This window comes from Acinonyx jubatus, chromosome B1 (genome assembly GCF_027475565.1).
Source record: "Acinonyx jubatus isolate Ajub_Pintada_27869175 chromosome B1, VMU_Ajub_asm_v1.0, whole genome shotgun sequence".
In the NCBI taxonomy this organism is placed as follows: Eukaryota; Metazoa; Chordata; class Mammalia; order Carnivora; family Felidae; genus Acinonyx; species Acinonyx jubatus.
In genome coordinates this window covers 121,111,039-121,130,877 of record NC_069382.1, presented here as the reverse complement: position 1 = coordinate 121,130,877, position 19,839 = coordinate 121,111,039, and the positions used below count along the sequence as shown (strand labels likewise).

At 32.7% G+C, this 19,839-nt stretch overlaps 1 protein-coding gene and 1 non-coding gene across 5 annotated transcripts in view; both read right to left on the bottom strand.

Moving 5' to 3' along the window:
• STPG2 (sperm tail PG-rich repeat containing 2) overlaps positions 1 to 19,839 on the bottom strand; it is a 598,009-nt gene that overhangs the window by 340,522 nt on the left and 237,648 nt on the right. The gene's annotated exons all lie outside the window — the stretch shown is intronic.
• On the bottom strand, positions 1,613 to 1,697 carry TRNAR-UCU (transfer RNA arginine (anticodon UCU)). Its single transcript has one exon. It is a non-coding gene; the product is annotated as a tRNA-Arg (tRNA).

The following is a 19,839-nucleotide window of genomic DNA, read 5'->3' as shown; positions in this document are numbered from 1 at the left end:
CCTTGGAGAACAGCACTTCAGTGTTAAAGAGAAATTGACAGAGATGAAGTCAGGAAAACAAGACAGAAGCAAAAGGCAATCATTTATTTATTCGCCTGTTATATATCAGGAACTACTCTGAGATACTGCGAATACAATAGCAAACAAGAGAGAGAAAATCCTTGCCTTGATGGAATTCATATTCTAGTGGATATTACGGGAGCAATAAAATCACAGAGACTCTAAATAGTAGGTTGGAGACCAAACAAAGAATAAAGTGGCCCTTGATATTCATATTATCTACAACAAAGCAAAATGGATTCTCAAGGTCTCACTAAACTTTTAGGGAAGGAAGAGTCTAAAATTACGAATGAGCACAATATGGTAAAGGAATCGGTATTGATAATTACTATTTTAAGATATACAAAATGTCACTAATGTTTTAAATTTAGGGATGCTGCATTTATTATTTAAGTAAAAATAAAAAATTAAGGATTTTCATTATATACATTCATATTGTATGTGTGTGCATTCATCCATATATATTTTATATGTGTGTGTTTTTACATGTATATATATACAATTTATTTACTATGAGCATTGTTAAGTTTAATTGTTAACTTGGTAGGATTATTATCATCCCATTTTACAGATAAGAAAATTGAGTAACAATTTATTGGGCAATAACCTGCCCATGGTCACATAACTTGTAAGTGACAGAGCTGAGATTCAATTCTGGAAGTCTGGTTCCAAAATCTGTTCCCTTAGCCAATTCATTGTTTCCTCTCCATTTTTATTCATTCAGTCTACCTAACCTTATTTTCTGTTCCCATTAATCTTAATTTTGTTATCATTAAATTTTCCTTAACCCCAGCAACAGTAAGAGGCTGATTTATGAACAAAATATTTAGGGAGATGAATGGATTAGAGAGAGGAACAAGGAGAACAAAGACAAGATCTGCCAAGTGTGTAGAACAAGTGGCATTTAATATATTATTGGAATAATGAGTAGAATTTTCAGTTGGAAATATGGGCAGAAAGACTTTCCCTACAGGGAAGAAGAGAATATTTAAGCATTAAAGCCATAAACCTGAAACTGATATAACATTGTGTATCAACTGTATTTCAATAAAAATAAATAATAGAAGTATTAAAGCCTTCATTATCTACTAGTTTAATAAAATTAAATAGGCCAATCAATCATAAAAAGATGATCTCTGAAATATCTCTAAAAGATATGTTATTTATTGTTGTTATTTTTCAGAGTAGTAGGATTTGGAGAGGCAACATTGTGAGACAAAAAAAATCACTGGAGTGCATGCCAAAAATCCTAGAATTTGGTGCTGGTGCTTTCAGTTTGTTAATTTTCAGAATAATAAGAGAATAGTGTTCAATCTATGCTGCCTACCTCACAAGTTTAAGAATTATAAGGGCTTTTCTTCAGTGCTTTAAAAACTATTAAGTATTGTTAAAAATAGAAGGTTAGGTCATTATGCTTTTTTTTTTTAATTTTTTTTTTAACGTTTTATTTATTTTTGAGACAGAGAGAGACAGAGCATGAACGGGGGAGGGGCAGAGAGAGAGGGAGACACAGAATCGGAAGCAGGCTCCAGGCTCTGAGCTGTCAGCACAGAGCCTGACGCGGGGCTCGAACCCACGGACCGCGAGATCGTGACCTGAGCAGAAGTCGGACGCTCAACCGACTGAGCCACCCAGGCGCCCCTAGGTCATTATGCTTAATCACCATCATTATACAGATCTCAGTAAATAAAACTTAGAGGATGATCACAACGCACTTCACACAAGAGAACTGATCCAGTAATAACTTCACAAAAAATGCAGAAATACATGTTCCCGTTTAGTCAAAGGGGAAATATTGTCAACTTCAGTTTACAGTTAAGTTTCAACAATTGCCTATATAGTTTGTCAGTTTTTCTCCCTGACAATTTTTAGCCAAAATTTTATCACAAACTAGTCACTTCTTTTCTTTTTTCTTTTCTTTCTTTCTTTCTTTCTTTACTTACTTACTTAGTTAATTACTTACTTTGAGAAGGAGAGAATATAAGCAGGGGAGAGACAGAGGGAGAGGGACCCACAGAAAGGATTGTAAAATCAATGAAAAGTTTTCAGTTTCTTAAATTCTGTATGTAACACCTACTCTGTGGGAGGTTTCACAGTCAAATATAAAATATAATGTTAACCCCTACCATTTTGTTAACTAAAAAGAGATATTAGTTAATTTCGCTACTCTACCTTTCATTATTTTAGACTAAATAATATTGACCCTGACACTTGCTTTAACTAGAATAGAAATTATCTCTCTTCAATTGTTTTTCATAGTGGATTAACCATTCTCCTTATTTCTCATATTATGCCTCTGATATTCAGCCTCAATCTATCAATTTTCTACTTTTAGAAGCTATCAAAGATGAGGATTAATTATATGCTCTCTCTATGGTCTATTCCTTATTTGTAAAATTAAAATTTAATTGCATAAAATCATGGTAGAATACCTCAATAGTTTGGGTAATTTTCTGTGTCAGAAATTCCATTTTTTACTAAAGTACTATCTGCTACTTTTCTGAACCAAATTTTCTTGATTCACTATCAAATTGCCTCTGCCAATTATGTCTGATAATAACATTTCACTACTAGGGATTTAAATAATGATGTTTATGTTGCTACAGGGATGTGATATTGAATATAAGAAAAATCACTAGAGAAATTAAGACATCAAAATGCATTGCCAATAAAGTTTTAATTTACAATCACTAAATATTTTTCTGCCCCGTATAAACCAACTACAAATAATTTAAATGCAGTTCTATATTGAATCCGTAGGAATATAGCAGAATCTTGGCCCTACAATCTCTTCTTGCCTTATTATTCAATGATTTATGTTACTTAACATTATATTGATGTTTTAAAGAAAAAATACTAAAAATTAACACAGGAAATAACATTTTCTCTAGCTCAAGTAATTTGGACTTATATAATTAATTGGCAGTAATTAAAGAGAATTATACAATGGGTCCACAAATAATCTATAAATGTGTCCTTGTTGATTGCTTCATGTATATGATTATTTAATTATATTTCCTTAGAGTAAAAATTAAATAATTATATATCCTACTATATTGTTTGTATCTATATCCATAATATAGCTACTGAGAAGAGGAGAATATATATTAACATATATGTTATTTTATAAATATAATTTTTCCCCCAGAAAGTCCATAGTGGGAAGAAATGCCATTAGACTAAATGCTGAGAAACCTACATTTTAGTCTTGGCTCTTTTTTTCACAGGCTTTTTAATGGTTGAACATCCCTTAACTCTTGGCCTCACATTCCTGATTTGTAAGCAGAGATTGGATCAGATGATATATACAGTCCTGTCTACCTTAAAGATTCTACAATTCCATGAAATATAATTTCAAGATGTGTCCAAAGCCTTTATCCTGCATAGATAAAATTCACAAGAATCAGCTCTCTTTTTCTTTCACTTGGATCAAAGGTGACTAAAACTGATAAAAGCAATTTGTTCAATTCTTCTTCATGACAAGGCATTCCATCAACTCTGACCTAGGTGCCTATCAAATACAACTTCTGATTTAACAGTTCACCAGTTACATTCTTAACTATCATCAAGTTCTCATGAATGAAATTTTGTTATAGTTCATTCTACCCCATCTCTGTTCATAATTTTAACTCAATAATATATATGGGCCTTAGAAATATTGTCCTATAATATGTGAGCTAATTTTATGAATATTTCTAATAACACATTTGAAGGAATGCACTCAACCAACTTTTCTCTCAGTCGTACACTAGAAGACTATTTTCCAAACACGAATGATTAACTTTCTTCTTCTCCCTAGATGCTTATAGTTGACTTTACTCCCCCCCACAGAAAACAGTGAAGATAGTTCAATGATGATATTTACAGTATTTATCTCTATAAATAACAAAAAGAGATATGCAAGATAGGGAAATTGTGCTCTTCATCACGTCATTTCATTCAACCAGTTAAAAAACTACTGAAACATAAGATAACATTATCAGGGAGAATAATATGCTATTTTTTAAACCCATAAATATCATTGCTAAACAACAAAGGGGAAATGAATGAGAAGTCTTATGTGCATTACATCTATAAATTCTGACAAAATTATTCTAATGTAATTTTTCTATATCATTTCAAAAGGATAATCATCTGTAAACATGTTTTTCAATGAACTCTGCCTGAAATGCTTTTGAATTTTCTGATCAAAGATCAAAAAAATATTTTGCATGAAAAAAAATAATAAAGGCACTACAAAGGTCTTATATTCTGCTGTAACTGGCCTAGATAACAAATATATATACACATATATTTTAAAATAAATACAAGCAGCATAATTTTACTAGTCTTTAAAGTAAATTATAATTGTTGTGTTAAATCCTATAATATTTTTCCAAGAGTTTTTTAAATTAATGGTAATTTGATGAAAACAAAACTTAGCATATATTCAAAAACTGTTCATCTAGAAGTGTATACCACCCTAAACAAAAGCTATTGTGAAAGGCAATTCCAAGCCATTTATATCTTATCTTAAATATAAACATTTAATACATTAGAACATCATGTAAATGATGAAAAAGTTTCTCCTTGAAGTGTACTACTACAGATTACTCTTACCACCATGAAAAGAATGATTTTAAGTCATTGTGTAAGGTTTTCCAAGCATTTTCCATTTCAAGTAATAATATAATTTATAATAAATATTATTTTTATAGGTTTGCATTCATTCAAATGAATAATTGATGACTAGAATAAGAAAATAGATCTCTTTTTTAAAATTTGTGTTCAGATGTTATGGTGGTTGTGACAGAAGGATAAATGTGAAGGAGAAAATGGGAGAAGGGCAAAAGCAAAATATATGCATCAGGGTTAAGAGAAAAATAAAACACAACAGAAAAAAAAAAAAAGCATTTTTCCCCCCCACCTGGCACCAACTTCTCTTAGGAAAAGAAATGGTTTAGATTGGAAAAATACCTTGATTAGCTGATTGGAGATGGGAAGAGAAAATTCAAGGGACATAGTCTTTATGAAGAGAATAAAACACACAGCAAAATGTAATTCAATAATATTTTCTTAAATGTTTCCGTGTCTGTATTCATGAGGGATACTGATTTGTTGTTTTCTTAATGAAATGTATCTGTATGCCTTTGTTATCCAGGATATGCTGGCTTCGTAGAAAAGATAAATAATATTCCTACCTTTTCCATTTTCTAGGAAAGTTTCTGTAGGATCACAATTTTTTGTTCCTTAAATGTTTGTGCCTTAAATTTTCTTGTCAAAAGATTTTTAATTAAAAATTAAATTTCTTTAGTAAATGGAACTGAACTATTCAGATTCCTTTTTCTTGAGACAATTTTGGTAATTTCTGTCTTTTCAGAAATTTGTCCATTTCATCTATAATGTCAAATTCTTTGGCACAGTGTTTTCCATAATGTTTTATTATTATTCCTTTAATGTGTGGAGAATATGTAAGATGGCCACTTTTTAATCTCTCACGTTGCACAGAGAATTCAATTAAAACATTTTTATTGCAAGTATATAGGTGGTTAGATTTTGTTGTATATATCCCTTATATCTTTCTAATGTATATCATCTTTATCTGGTTAGTCTACTTAATGGTTTACCAATCTGATTAACTTTTTTTAAGTTTATTTATGTATTTTGAGAGGGGAGAGGGGCAGAGAAAGAGGGAGAGAGAGAATCCCAAGCAGGCTTCATGCTGTCAGCCAAACCAAGCGTTGGATGCTTAATCGACTGAGCCCCCCAGGCATTCCTGATCTTATTGGCATTTTTAGAATAACAAGTTTTTTTTCATTATCCATTATATTTTGTTTCATTTAAGTTTCAAAACTTTCTTCTCTAATATAAACATTAAGAACAGCTCAGTGCAGTATGGCATATGAGAAAAATCACTGATTTTGGAGTCAAGGTAGACCTGGGTTCTAATCTTGATGCTGCTAGTCACTAGCCATGCTACTATTTTTTTATTTTGTTACTAAAATGGAGAAAATGATACCTGTTTCACAGAGTAAGGGAGAGAATTAAGAGAAAATATGCATGCCCAACTTCTCAGATATTTTTATTATGTTGTACAAATAAATGTCACACCTAAAACTAAAATATTCATGTATCAATTATCTTAATTTTATGGTAACTAAAACATAATGAAAAAAGATATAATAACTCATATAGCATTCCCAATATACAAGTGTTTCATCAACTAAAGCATAAAATTTTCCAAAGCACAAAAAAAAATTAAGGATAATTTCAGTCTCCTATTTTAAGACTATGGTTTTCCGTTAGCTAGTTAAAATCATTATACGATGGTTTTACTCTTATTTAATCCACAGTCCATGCTATCACTACATCTGTCAGGATCAAATATAAGCACTATATAATCGCCCTATTCAAATTTTATCCATTTTCAAATTCTCAAAGTATGGATAATTATATAAGAACTATAATACAAAAATAAAACTAAGTCTCACAATTTTCTGGTGAATTAATAAAAAATTTTATGTAATTTTTCAAAGGATTTTTAACTGTATCCCAAACATGTTTTTCTTTTGAACCCCTACTAAACAAGATTAATGCCTAAATTGTTAGCCAATCTATGACTACCTGGGTGAAACAGGCTGGGTCTATGCCCATTACACTGAGACAATGGACTTTGCAAGGACAACAGACTATTTTCTTCTCATTCCTTTCTTTCAGTTTTCTTTTTGGTAGTCTTCTCTTAATTCCAAATATGTAAAAATTTCAGACCTCTAAGAAATGAGTGATCACCCACTTAAGTAACAGAATCCTAACCATGAAAGTCAGGCTTAAGTGAAAAGTTTAAAAAGGAAAATTAAAAAAAAAAAAAGAAAGAAAAGAAAAAAGTTGTCAGCCTTTATAATAACTTATGACTTTACATTTATTTCTTTGACGATTTGTTTAGTTTCTATTGCTCCCACTAGAATTTAAACCCCATGTAGGCAGGAATTTTGTCTACTTTTGCTCATCATTATATTCTAGTACCTAACAAAGCTCACCAAGCACAAAGTGTTCAATGCATTTGTAAGATAAATGAATTGATTAATCAACTAAAATTAATGAGTATGACTCTCTCTCCCTCTCTCCCCAATATAAGCAATTATGGGAGGAAAAAAAAGTAAAATCTCCTCTAAATTCACTTTTCTTTAGGAAAACTGAGAAGTCTCTTCAAAAATAAATAGATAAAAACAAAACAAACAAACAAACAAACAACAGCAAAAACAGAACTTTTCATCCAGGTAGTTTGATTAACTAAGCTACTTTGCAGACTTCGACAAAACATGTAGTTAATAATTCTTATGATGTAACAAGGTATAAAGAGATCCCATTTTTTGTTTTCTTATCTCTAACTCCTACAGTTTTCTGACTAGGTATGTAAACTATTCCACAGCAAAGGGTAGAGGACAGGTAACTATAGAAATACACAAAGAGGACTGAATACTGGATATCCTCAGAGATGCAGGTCTCAAGATGCACAGTGCTATGTAACTAGCGATTAGATTAAGTAAACTTCTCTCTCTGATACTCCTGATATATAACATGACAGATCACAACTGGAGTTAAGAGGATGTTTTAAACTTTGGAGAATATGGCTGTAATTTTAATCTGTACAGCATAAAAACTGAAGTGACAAAGTGAGCCAAGACATTAGGGAATAAAGATTCTTAATGAATTAAAACTTCCAAGTTTGCTTTTGTTTCTACATATATTTCTAAATACATTCTGTGCTAGTGTGTGGCACTCCATACTGTGAATGCCCCATTAAGTTTCACTTAGGTAAGAGTATCACTAACCTCTCTGCAGTAGGGTATATTTTTTGCTGGCTTTCAAAAACTGATGGTTTACATTGCTTTCCCCAGATTCCAGCCCAGTACTAGGTACCCAGCCCCCTAGGTACTCAATTTTTATACCCAGAGAAAGTATAGTGGAAGCAGAGATAGGATCTATTGTATTCAAGGAACTAAATTTTCATCTATGAAAAAAGGAACTGAACTTCAAAAGAATTTAGCAGGTGACTTGGGGCTCATTAGCACCAGACTTCAATCAAATGTGCTATATTTCCTCAGCAGTTAGATTCCCTCAGGCTTATTGCTGCAGAAATTGTATTATCTATTTTTTTTGCTTTATTGAGGTATAATCAACAATTAAAAATTATATATAATTAAGGTACAACATGATGGTTAGATACATGTATGTATTGTGAAAGGACTACCATAATCAAGCTAATTAACACATACATCACCTCACATAGTTACTTTTTTTTTTTTTTTGGTATGATAAGAACATTTAAGATTCACTCTTAGCAAATATCAAGTATACAATACAATATTATTAAATATAGTCACCATGCTGTACATTAGATTCCCAGAACTTATTCATCTTATAACCAAAAGTTTATACCCTTTGACCAGCCTCTCCCATTTTGCCCCACCCTCCAGCACCTAACAACCATCATTCTATAATCTGGTTCTATGAGTTTGACTTTTTAGGATTTCACATATAAGCAACATCATATAGTTTTGTCTTTCACTGTCTGGCTTAGTTCACTTGCATAATGTCCTCAAAGTTCATCTATGTCATTGCAAATGTCAGGATTTACTTCTTTTTTAATAGGTGAATAATATCCTATTATATATGTATCCCACATATTCTTTAGCCATTCATCTGTCAATGGACATTTATTTAGGTTGTTTCCATTATCTTGGTTATTGTGAATAATGCTGATTGACATGGGAGTATACATATCTCTTTGAGACAATAATTTCATTTCCTTTAGATACATATCCAGCAGTGAGATTGCTGGATGATACTACAGTTCTATTTTTAATTTTTTTAGAAACCTCTACACTGTTTTTCCATCATAGTTAAATTTACAGTCCCACCAGCAGTAAACAGGGTTCCTTTTATCTAAACCCTTGCTAACATTTGTTATCTTCTTGTCTTTTTGATAAAAAGCATCCTAACAGGTACGAAGTAATATCTCATTGTGGTTTGATTTGCATTTCCCTAGTGATTAGTGATGTTGAGCATGTTTTCATGCGTGTGTTGACCATTTGTATATCTTCTTCGGAAAAATGTCTGTTTAGGTTCTTTGGCCATTCAGGTTCTTTGGGTTATGAGTTTTTTGCTGATGAGTTGTAGAAAAAAAAAGGTCCTTATATATTTTAAATGTTAACCTCTTATCAGATACATTGTTCTCAAATATTGACTCCCAATTCCATAGCCTGCCTTTTCATTTTGTGGATTGGTTTCGGCTGTGCTGAATAAAGCATCTTTGTTTGAAGTAGTACCAACTTGTTTATTTTTGTTTTTGTTGCCTGTGCTTTTGGTGTCACATGCAAAAAATCATTGCCAAGATGAATGTCAAGGGATCTTTACCTATGTTTTCATCTAATATTTTATGGTTTTAGGTCTTACAATCAAGTCTTTAATCCATTCTGAGTTAATTTTTGTGTATGGTATAAGATAGTGATCAAATTTCATTCTTTTGCATTTAGATATCCAGTTTTCCCAGCACCATTTACTACAGAGGCTTTCTTTTCTCCATTGGGTATTCTTGGTACCCCTGTCATAGATTAGTTGACTATTTATATGTGGGTTTATTTATGGGCCCTCTATTCTGTTCCTTTGGACTATATGTCTGTTTTTATGCCAGTACCATACTCTTCTTATTACTGTAGCTTTGGAATGTAGTTTGAGACCAAGACGTGTGATGCCTCCATTTTGTTCTCAAAATTGTTTTGGCTATCATATCATTCTTCCATATCTTTCCACTTATTTCTGTTTTCTTCCATTTAATTCATCAGTGTCTTACAGTTTTCAGTATATATATTTTTCACCTTCTTGGTTAAATTAATTCCTTAGGATTTTTTTTATGCTATTGTAAATGAGATTGTTTTCTTGATTTCTTTTTTGGATAAGACTTTGTTTAATTTTTTAAACCAAGTTTTCCAGTGCTTATAAGTTCACTACACATCCTAGACTGTGACCTTCTTCCACCGCAGTCATTGTTTTAAGAAAGAAAGAAAAAGTTACAAATATAATGAATGTAAAGAAATAGAAAGGGATACAGGCATAAAATTCAGAAAGAGGAAGATATTTCCCCTATCATTTCAACGTATTTTATATGATGAGATTTCTGTGAGAGGTCTCCTATTTTAGAATAAAAATATTGCCAATTGTATTAGTTTTCTATCGCTGCTGTACGAAGTTACCACAAATTTGGTGGTTTAAAATAATACAAAAATATTATCTCACACTTCTTTAGATCAGTCTGGTGGGGTTGGATTATTTCATTGCATCTACCTCACAAAGACCAGAATAAAAGTGCCTGCAGAGATGCAGTACTTTCTGAAGTCTCTAGAGGAGAATCTGTTCCAGAAAACATTCAGATTTTTGCCAGAATTAAGTTCCATACAAATGTAAGAGCCCCCATTTCACTGCTGGTTGGTGACTATTCTCAGCTTCCTGAACCTGCACGTATTGCTTCACTCAAAGCCCTCCTCCTCCATCTTCAATGCAAGTAGGGAAAAGTAGAATCCTTCTCACATTTTAAATCACTCTTCTTCCTCTTTCTTCTGCTGCATCTCTCACTGACTCTTATGCCTTCTTTTTCCAATTTTAAAGGCCAATGTGATTAGATTGGACCCACCTGAGGAACAGCATTTACTTCCATCTGTAAAATCCCTTTGCCATGTAACATAAACATATTCAAAGGCTCTGGAGATTAAGGCATAGGTATCTTGAAGGGGCGGGTGAGGTAGGATGACATTATTCTGTTCACTAAGCCTACAATTATGACAATTAGTTATTTAGCATTCATAACATTCTAAACATAGCGGTTACTCAAATTCCACCAAACTTTTGCATAATTTCTAAATAACCTGAAGTACAATTTATGCTTGTACTCTGTAAAAGCAAAGCAGACCGTTGGAAGGTGTGTTTTCATTATTTCTTACTGATATAAGTTCACTTCAATTTGTATTTAATAAAACCTTGCAGTTGAGATATGAGAACCATTCTGAAAAAGTGCAGTGAGATGGAAAACTGTCTTTCTGAACTTTTTCCTACACTAAAAAAAATCACAGTATAGTTCAAACAGATAGGAATTGTTACAATCTCTGAAAGCATGTACGCTGCAATGAATTTAATTTAATCTTTACAAAATAACTTGACTGGAAAACACAGTTCAGAAGGCCATGCTGAACAATGAATTTCATTTATAGCAAAATAAAATGGCTAAGAGTACAACTATTATCTCTACTCCATACACTACACTGATGTTATGATTTTATGTAACTCCATTTTTCTGCTTAGCACTGAATGCAATTTTAAAGTTGTCAAAGTCAAAAATACTTTAGAATACAAATAATCTCTATGAAATAGTTTATATCACACTGAATCTCAAGATGATATTTTCCTTCTAATAATTTTACAAACCTATAGTCTTATTTTTTATTATAGTCAATTAGGAAACATTAGTGAAACTTCAATACCTCTACTATTATCAGGATTATGAGTCACATAAATAGAACTGATGTGGCATTATCAAGACAGTAATCACATAAAAAACTATTTTTGCAAGGTGACCTCAATATGCAGCAACCTGTTCTCTTTTTCTGCAAATATGCATATTGTGATACACCTTACAAATAATAGTATGAATTACTTTTTAAGATATGAATATACATATATACCAAACCTACAACTTTGTTTAGTGATACTAATCTTTAAAAATAAAACTAAATTCATACTGCACACTTCTAGGCAGAAGATTACTTTGCTAATTGTGTGAAATGTATGTCATAAAATTCAACTAGTCCAGAAACATTATAGCAGTAATGAATAGCTCACAATATAGTAGTCCTCTCACTTGTCTGTTGGGGGTACATTCTAATACCTCCAACAGATGCCTGAAAGTACAGATAATACTGAACCTTATATATACCATGTTTTCCCTAATCATAACAGACATACATAGGATAAAGTTTAATTTATAAATTAGGCACAGTAAGAGATTAATAATAACTAATAGTAAAATTAAAAATATATACTTAATAAAAGTTACATAAATGTGATCTCTCTCTCTCTCTCTCTCTCTCTCTCTCTCTCTCTCTCAAAATACATTAAAGAGAAAGGAAAACCATAAGACAGACTCTTAAGTATAGTGAACAAACTGGACCGGAGGTGGGCAGGGGGATGGGTTAAATACATGATAGAGAATAAGAAGTGCACTTGTGATGAGTACTGGGTGTTGTATGGAAGTGTTGAATCATTAATTGTACATTTGAAACTAATACTGCACTGTATGTTAACTAACTGGAATTTAAATAAAAACTCATATGTATATATAGTATATTATTACACACATTATTGTACTGTATTCACTTTTCTTATTCTTGTGATGATATAAGATGATAAAATGCCTATGTGGTGAGATCTAAAGTGAGGTGAGCAATGTGCATTGATGTAACATTAGTTTAAGACTGACCTTGTAACTATACATCGAAAGGAGGACCATCTGCTTCCCAACCACAGCTGACAGCCAGTAATGGAAATCTTGGAAAGGGAAACTGCAGATGGGAGGCAGCCACTACTGTACTCTCATAGTGAGAAAGGATAGGGTATCAAGTCTAAAAACGATAGGGTTACTAAAAGCTGGGACTATCTCCTAAACAACAGTAACAATGGATTTAGTGACTTTCAGGTTTAACATGTAGACTCTAGAAATGAAAGGTATATATATAGATCTTCCTTGACTTCCAAGGGTTTCTATCTTGATCAACCCATCTAAGTTGAAAATATTAAGTTGCAAATGCATTTAATACATGTAGCCTATGAACATCATACCTTAGCCTAGCCTACCGTAAATGCACTCAGGACATTTTCATTAGCCTACAGTTGGGTAAAATCATCTAACACAAAGCTTATTTTATAAAAGTATTGATTATCTGATGTAATTTATAGAATACTGTACTGAAAGTGGAAAACAGAATGGCTGCAAGGGAACAAAGTGGTTGTAAGAATATCAGTTGTTTACCCTTGTGATGGCGTAAGTTGACTGGGAGCTATAGCTGCTGCCACCACCCAGCATCACGAGAGAGTTTCCTAAGGCATATTGCTAGCCTGGGGAAAGATCAAAATTCAAAATTCAAAGTACATTTTCTATCAAATGTGTAACAATTTCACACCGCTGTAAAGTCAAAAAATCATTAAGTCAAACCATCACAAATCAGGGACCATGAAAAATTTCTGAGAGACTGAAAGTAGGTAACATTGAAGAAAACTTCAGTCCAGGGCATGCACTGAAGGAGAAAGAAGCATGCAGGACAGAACTTAGAAAGAAAGGCCAGGGTCATTTGAGGTACTTGAGCAAGAACAATTAGGCACTATCACTTACCTCTTCCAAGAAGCCACATAAGTCTCTGTCCTGTATTTAGCCAGAGGCAGATGTGGAAAGGTGCCTAGAACAGAGAGATTAAGTGGAACAGCCAGGACAGGGACATAAGGGGAGTGTCTCAGATGGCCAGTGAAACACAGTACCTGAAGAAATGTTAAAGTACTCCCATTGATTGTTACAGATTAGCTATCTTTTCTTCTTACTGGAAACAGTTTAGAGAGCAAACCCTAATAGCAACTTCCCCTGCCCCAAGTGGGCTACACCAACACATGCATTCTAGACTCTAACAATTATGTGACCATGTGCTCTGGTTTTCCCAGGACTTTGGTCTATGCCTATAGTTCTTGTGTCTCATTCAATTTAGCATTTATTTTGAAAACAGCAGCCAAATTTGAGCATAATATCATGTAAACTATCTAGCAAGTAATCTCAACTTTGAAGATGAGCACAAAACCAAGTACTGACAAACATTTAAGGAAAGACAACTCAATTAAAGGGATATTTTTAAAAAACCTCATAACCTCAGGGCACCTGGGTGGCTCAGTCGGTTAAACGTTCAACTTCAGCTCAGGTCATGATCTCACGGCTTGTGAGATGGAGTCCCGCGTCAGGCTCTGTGCTGACAGCTCAGAGCCTGGAGCCTCTTCAGATTCTGTGTCTTTCTCTCTCTCTCAGCACCCCACCCCCCTGGCTCACACTCTGTCTCTCTCTGTCTCTGAAAAATAAATAAACATTAAAAAAAAACTCATAACCAAAGAAACAAAGTGAAAGGTCATTCAGAATCATAATTTTATATCAGAATATTTAATGTCTTAAGACAGGTAAACGAACACATGTAAAATGCTAGAAAATTCAAGATATAATAAAGTAAATAAAATACTAGAGAAGGTTGGTGAGACAATATGAGAAGAAATAATTACTTGTAGTTTCTGAGAATGAGAAGAAATCATATGAGCTCAGACTGAGAGGGTTCAGCTAGATCCAAGCAGAATAAATAAAACAAACAAACAAACAAATAAAACTTTTATATCTATCCAAGTTAATGAAAATTAAAGACCAAAAAAAAATAAAAAAAACTCAACTCCCATATGATTGGAACAAAAGGAAGAAAATTACATTGACAAAAGAATGTTCAGTACCAGTATGAGACACAAGAAGACCACTAAGTAATACGAGACACAAAGAGATCTCATAAACAGGTAGAGATGACAGATTCCCAATAAAGGGATAACAATTTGAGGACTGAACTGTCAGCAGTGACAATGGAAGTTTGAGGTTGGTGGAATGACACTTTCAAGTGCTAAGGAAATTAGATATCAAGCAGAATGATACAGCCAGTAGGGCAATATTACAAAAATAAGGATGACATTAAGACATTTTTATATTTTTTAAAGTTAATTTGTTCAAAATTAAACTCCTGATGGTCTTTCCAAAATCATCACCTCTTAGATTTGTCTCCATCTCAGTTAATGGAAAATCTCCCGATAGTTGCTTAGACCTAAACCTCTAAGTCACCTTTGGCTTCTCTTTGTCTCACAGCCTATATCAGAACCAGTGGCATATTCTATCATGTTTGCCTTCAAAAAATATCTAGACTATGACACTTAGCACCACCGTGACAGCCAGTACTCTGCTCCAAGCCACTATCATCTCTCATTGATACAGCAATAGCCTATTAACTGCTTCCTCTCTTGCTCCCCTCCAGTCTATAATATACAGAGTAGACTTGTTAAAACAAATCACATCAACAGTCCATTCAAAACCCTCTAATAGCCTTCCATCTCACCATGAAGCATGACCTACCAAACCATGTATCATCTGGATATACATGACATCTCTGGGTACATCTACTAATCTCCAAATAATTCTTTCTGCTATAGCCTTACTGGCTTCCTTGCTGTATCTTGAACTTGCTAGTCCCTCCTGTAAAATATATTCCATTTATCTTCAATGCATTTTCATTAGACACTTTCATACTCCCTCAGTTCTTTCTGGTCTTGATTCAAAAGTCACCTTCCCAGTAAGGATTCCTTTACCTGATCTAAAATTTTATGTCATATATTTTTGCTTTATTTTTTCTGCTACAGAACATAAGATAAAACACAACTATATATTTTATATTTTATCATGCTTATTGCCTGTCTTCCTCCCTAGAATTCCCTCCTAGAATTCCTCCCTGTCTCCCCTCATGAGAGCAGGGATTTTTGTATGTATATACTTTATGCCGACTACACAATATGTACTGAACTGAATGAACAAATGAATGAATGGAAGCACTTATCACTAAAGTCTATAACTAAAGGAATTTCTAAAAGATATACTCCCAGAAGAAGAAAAATGACCGTGGAAGGAATGTCTGAAATTTAAAGGAGATGAAAAAAAAATTATAAATATGGGTGAATCTGAATAGCACTTTATTGCAGAAAACAATTCGTCACGTTAAAGAAAACAAAGATCTTGATGACACGTAAACTTTATTAAGTGTGCATGTAGCAATACCAAGGGCATTTACTAAAAAAGAGAAATTAAGGGTATATGGTTCCAAATTAGTAGGAAAAACAAATGAAACAGGGTGGTGGTAGAGAACGGTGGAGGCCCTAAATCATTTCAAAGAAAAAAAAAGACAAGAAATACAGAAAGTAGAGAACAGAAAAATAGAGATTTTGTCACCTGGTTATCAAAACAAAATCTACCTCTTTCCTGAATGTGAAAGGGTTCTCACTAAAAAAATAGTTGGAAGTAAAAGGATGAAGAATAATATGCTAGACAAATTCTAACAAAAACAAAAGGCTGACATAGCTAAAAGTATGAGTAAAGATAAAGAGGGGCAATATAACATGATAAAACGTTCAGCTCAACAGAAGGCTATAATATGTAGTCACCTAATAGTATTGATTCAAAAATTAGTAAGTGAAAATTAAACAGACCATTAGGAGTAATTGTAAAATATATCATTATAGTGGAGTTTTTTGACACACCACTCAGGGTAATTAATACATTAAGCAAGGTATAGAAGATATATTGGGGCGCCTGGGTGGTTCAGTCAGTTAAGCATCTGACTCTTGATTTTGCCTCAGGTCATGACCTCATGGCTCGTGAGTTCAAGACCCACATCAGGTTCCGTGTTGACACTGCAGAGCCTGCTTCGGATTCTCTCTCTCTCTCTCTCTCTCTCTCTCTTTCTCTCTCTCTCTCTCCCTCACCTGCTTTCTCACTCTGTCTCTTAAAAAATAAATAAACAAATAAACAAATAAATAAATAAACTTAAAAATTTTTAAAGATAGAGAAGATATGAAAAATTCAATTAATAAGCTTAATCTAGCTGACATCTATAGCATTATATCCAATGACTGGAAAATATACATTATTTTCAATTGTAAATGAAATATTTACTAAAATACTATGTATTAGGCTATAGAATGAGTCTTAAGAGATTTCAAAACACCGACAATATGTAAATAACATTTCTTGACTATAAAATTTATAATTTAGTTAACACACAATTACAAAAATGTTTTTAATAAGGCTATAAACATTTGAAAATTTTAAATACAATTTTAAATAACATAGGTCAAAGGAGATACAATAATGTACATTAGTATAAATTTAGAACTGAATGGCACTTAAAACACTGTAAGCAAAAGGAAGTAGCAAAAAGTAAATAAATGTGGTTGCTTTAAGCCAGAGAGATTTTGAAATTGTCTGCTTACAAATAGACCAATAGCTAATTAAAAACTTCCCAAATCTTTCTTCCTGAAGCTAGAAAGGAGCAAAAAAATCTGGTAACAATGACTGATAAAAAAAAAATTCAAGAAAGTAATATTATAGGCTAACCTCATTCCTAAATATATGTACAACAATCCTTGAGATAATACTGTAGATCTAATTGTGAAAAACAAAGAAACAAAATGTCTATAAAATTATTTAAGAACTATGATAGGAAAATAATTCTTTTTTTTTAAGGTTTATTTATTTATTTTGAAACAGAGAGAGAGAGAGAGAGAGAGAGCACAAGAGGGGGAGGTGCAGTGAGAAGAGAGACAGAATCCCAAGCAGGCTCTGTGCCATCAGCACAGAGCCCAATGCAGAGCTCCAACTCATGAACTGTGAGATTATGACCTGAGCCAAGACCAAGAGTCACTCAACCAACTTAGCCACTCAGGTGCCTCAAAAGGGAAATAATTTTTAATCAAGATACAAAAGCAATGACTTTAAGGAAAAGATGAATAAATTCAATATTAAAACTGAGAAGTTGTGTTCATCAATAGAAATCATTAAGAAACTGGAAAACAAATCACAGTATTTACAGTATGTATAACCAATAAATATAACCATAATATATTAAGAACTACTAATCAATAATAAAAATAATTAATAGAAAAGAGATATGAAAAGGGACTTAAAAAAATTATCCAAATGGCCAAAGAGCATATGAAAAAGGATTAAATTTCACTAGTCATCAGGAAAATGCAGAATAAAGCCTCAGTGAAATACTCCTAAACCAGAATGGCTAAAAGAAAAAAGACTGACAACACTACAGTTGGTGCAATTGCGGAGCAAGTGCAAATCTCATGTATTACTGGTGGGAATATAAATCACTACATCCACTTGGAAAAACTAAAACATCCACCTGAACATACATCAGACACTATGACCCAGAAACTCCATTCCCAGGCATATGAATCAAAAGAAATGCATATTTATATACACCAAAAATATATCAACAAGAATATTCACTATAACATTTTTCATGAAAGCCCTAAACTAGAAACAACCCAAATTTCCATCATAGCAAGATGGATATAGAAAATCTGATACATTCTCATAATGAGAATGAACTAATGACTGCCACCTGAAACAATATGGTTTACAGCCCATTCAAAGTTGAGAATGAATTCATATACAAAATAGTGTACACCTTATTACTCAATTTACACATAAGTTGAAAATAGTGAAAATAAACCACTGGTGACAGAAGCCAGAATAATGGTTAGCGACTAGGAGAGAATTAGGGGAGGGGTTAAGGATATTTTGTTTCTTCATTTGACAATGCTTACATGGGCAGTTAAATTTATAAAAATGCACTGAGATATAAACTAATAACTTGTGTACTTTTCTATAATATTTTAATGTAATGATTTTTATTAGGAGGCAAAAGCCACAGGCTTCATTGTCTCCTGAAAATATAAATTTGATATTTCTGTTATTGCTTTGTAATATATTTACAATAAAAATTACATATGATACCCAAAATGCTAAGAGATAGATACACTGAACCTATGTTGGCATAATTTAGCTTTATATATAAAAGTAGACTTTTAAAATATATTTTAACACTGTAACATTTCTAAGAATTCCACATTTCATTACATTTCCTCAAAATGCAAATCATTCTATAGTGAAAGAAAAAGTCTGCACATATAATCTCAAGTTCAGAAATGAAAACTTTTAACAACATGGAATGATGTTTTAAGAGAATTGTAATGTATTCAGGTAACCAATGCTGACTCTTCAAAGTAAGGTACAAAAAAATCAATTTTTATCACTTGAAATCTATTGCAATTAGAGAGCAATGCCAAGTCACTGACACACTAATGGGTTTCGAAATATTTCAAAAAGAAAAGGAAATTGCTAAGTGTTTTAATTGAAATGCAGTTCTAGTAAGTATAACAAATTGGATAATATAATTTTTCTGTAAAGCTGCCGTATAAAACTATCATAACAGTGTTGAGTTTTAATAAATTTATAGCATTGTCTAGATACATTTTACATAAAGTTATCCTACACTGAACTATTTAAAAACTTTTATTATATCTTCTACTACAGAAAGAGTTGTTTTTCTGTGTTCCAAGTGTCTGAATTCTAATTTAATTTTAGAACAGTTGTGTAGCATTTCCAAAGAGGATTGGCTCTACACATGGCTTGCTAGAAAAGAATATTCTGATTGAAATATATTTTTATGAATTTAGCTGCAACTGTAACCTACATGGAAATGATTAAACTTAGAGTTAGACACTAGATTTTCTAATTCCTGGGGTGTAAAATTAACAGTTGCAAAACCATACTTTCTGACCACAAAAAAAAAACTGTAATAATTACACATAAAAAGTAGAACCACTTCAGGGTGTCTGGGTGACTCAGTCAGTTAAGCACCCAACTCTTGGTTTTAGGCTCAGGTCATGCTCTCACGGTTTCCTGAGTTCATGCCCTGCATCGGGCTCTGTGCTGTCAGCACAGAGCCTGCTTGGAATTCTCCCTCTCCCTCTCTCTCTGTCCCTCCCCCACTTATGCTCTCTCTGTCTCTCTCAAAAATAAACAAATAACCATAAAAATTTACAAGTAGAACCACTTCAAGAATATCA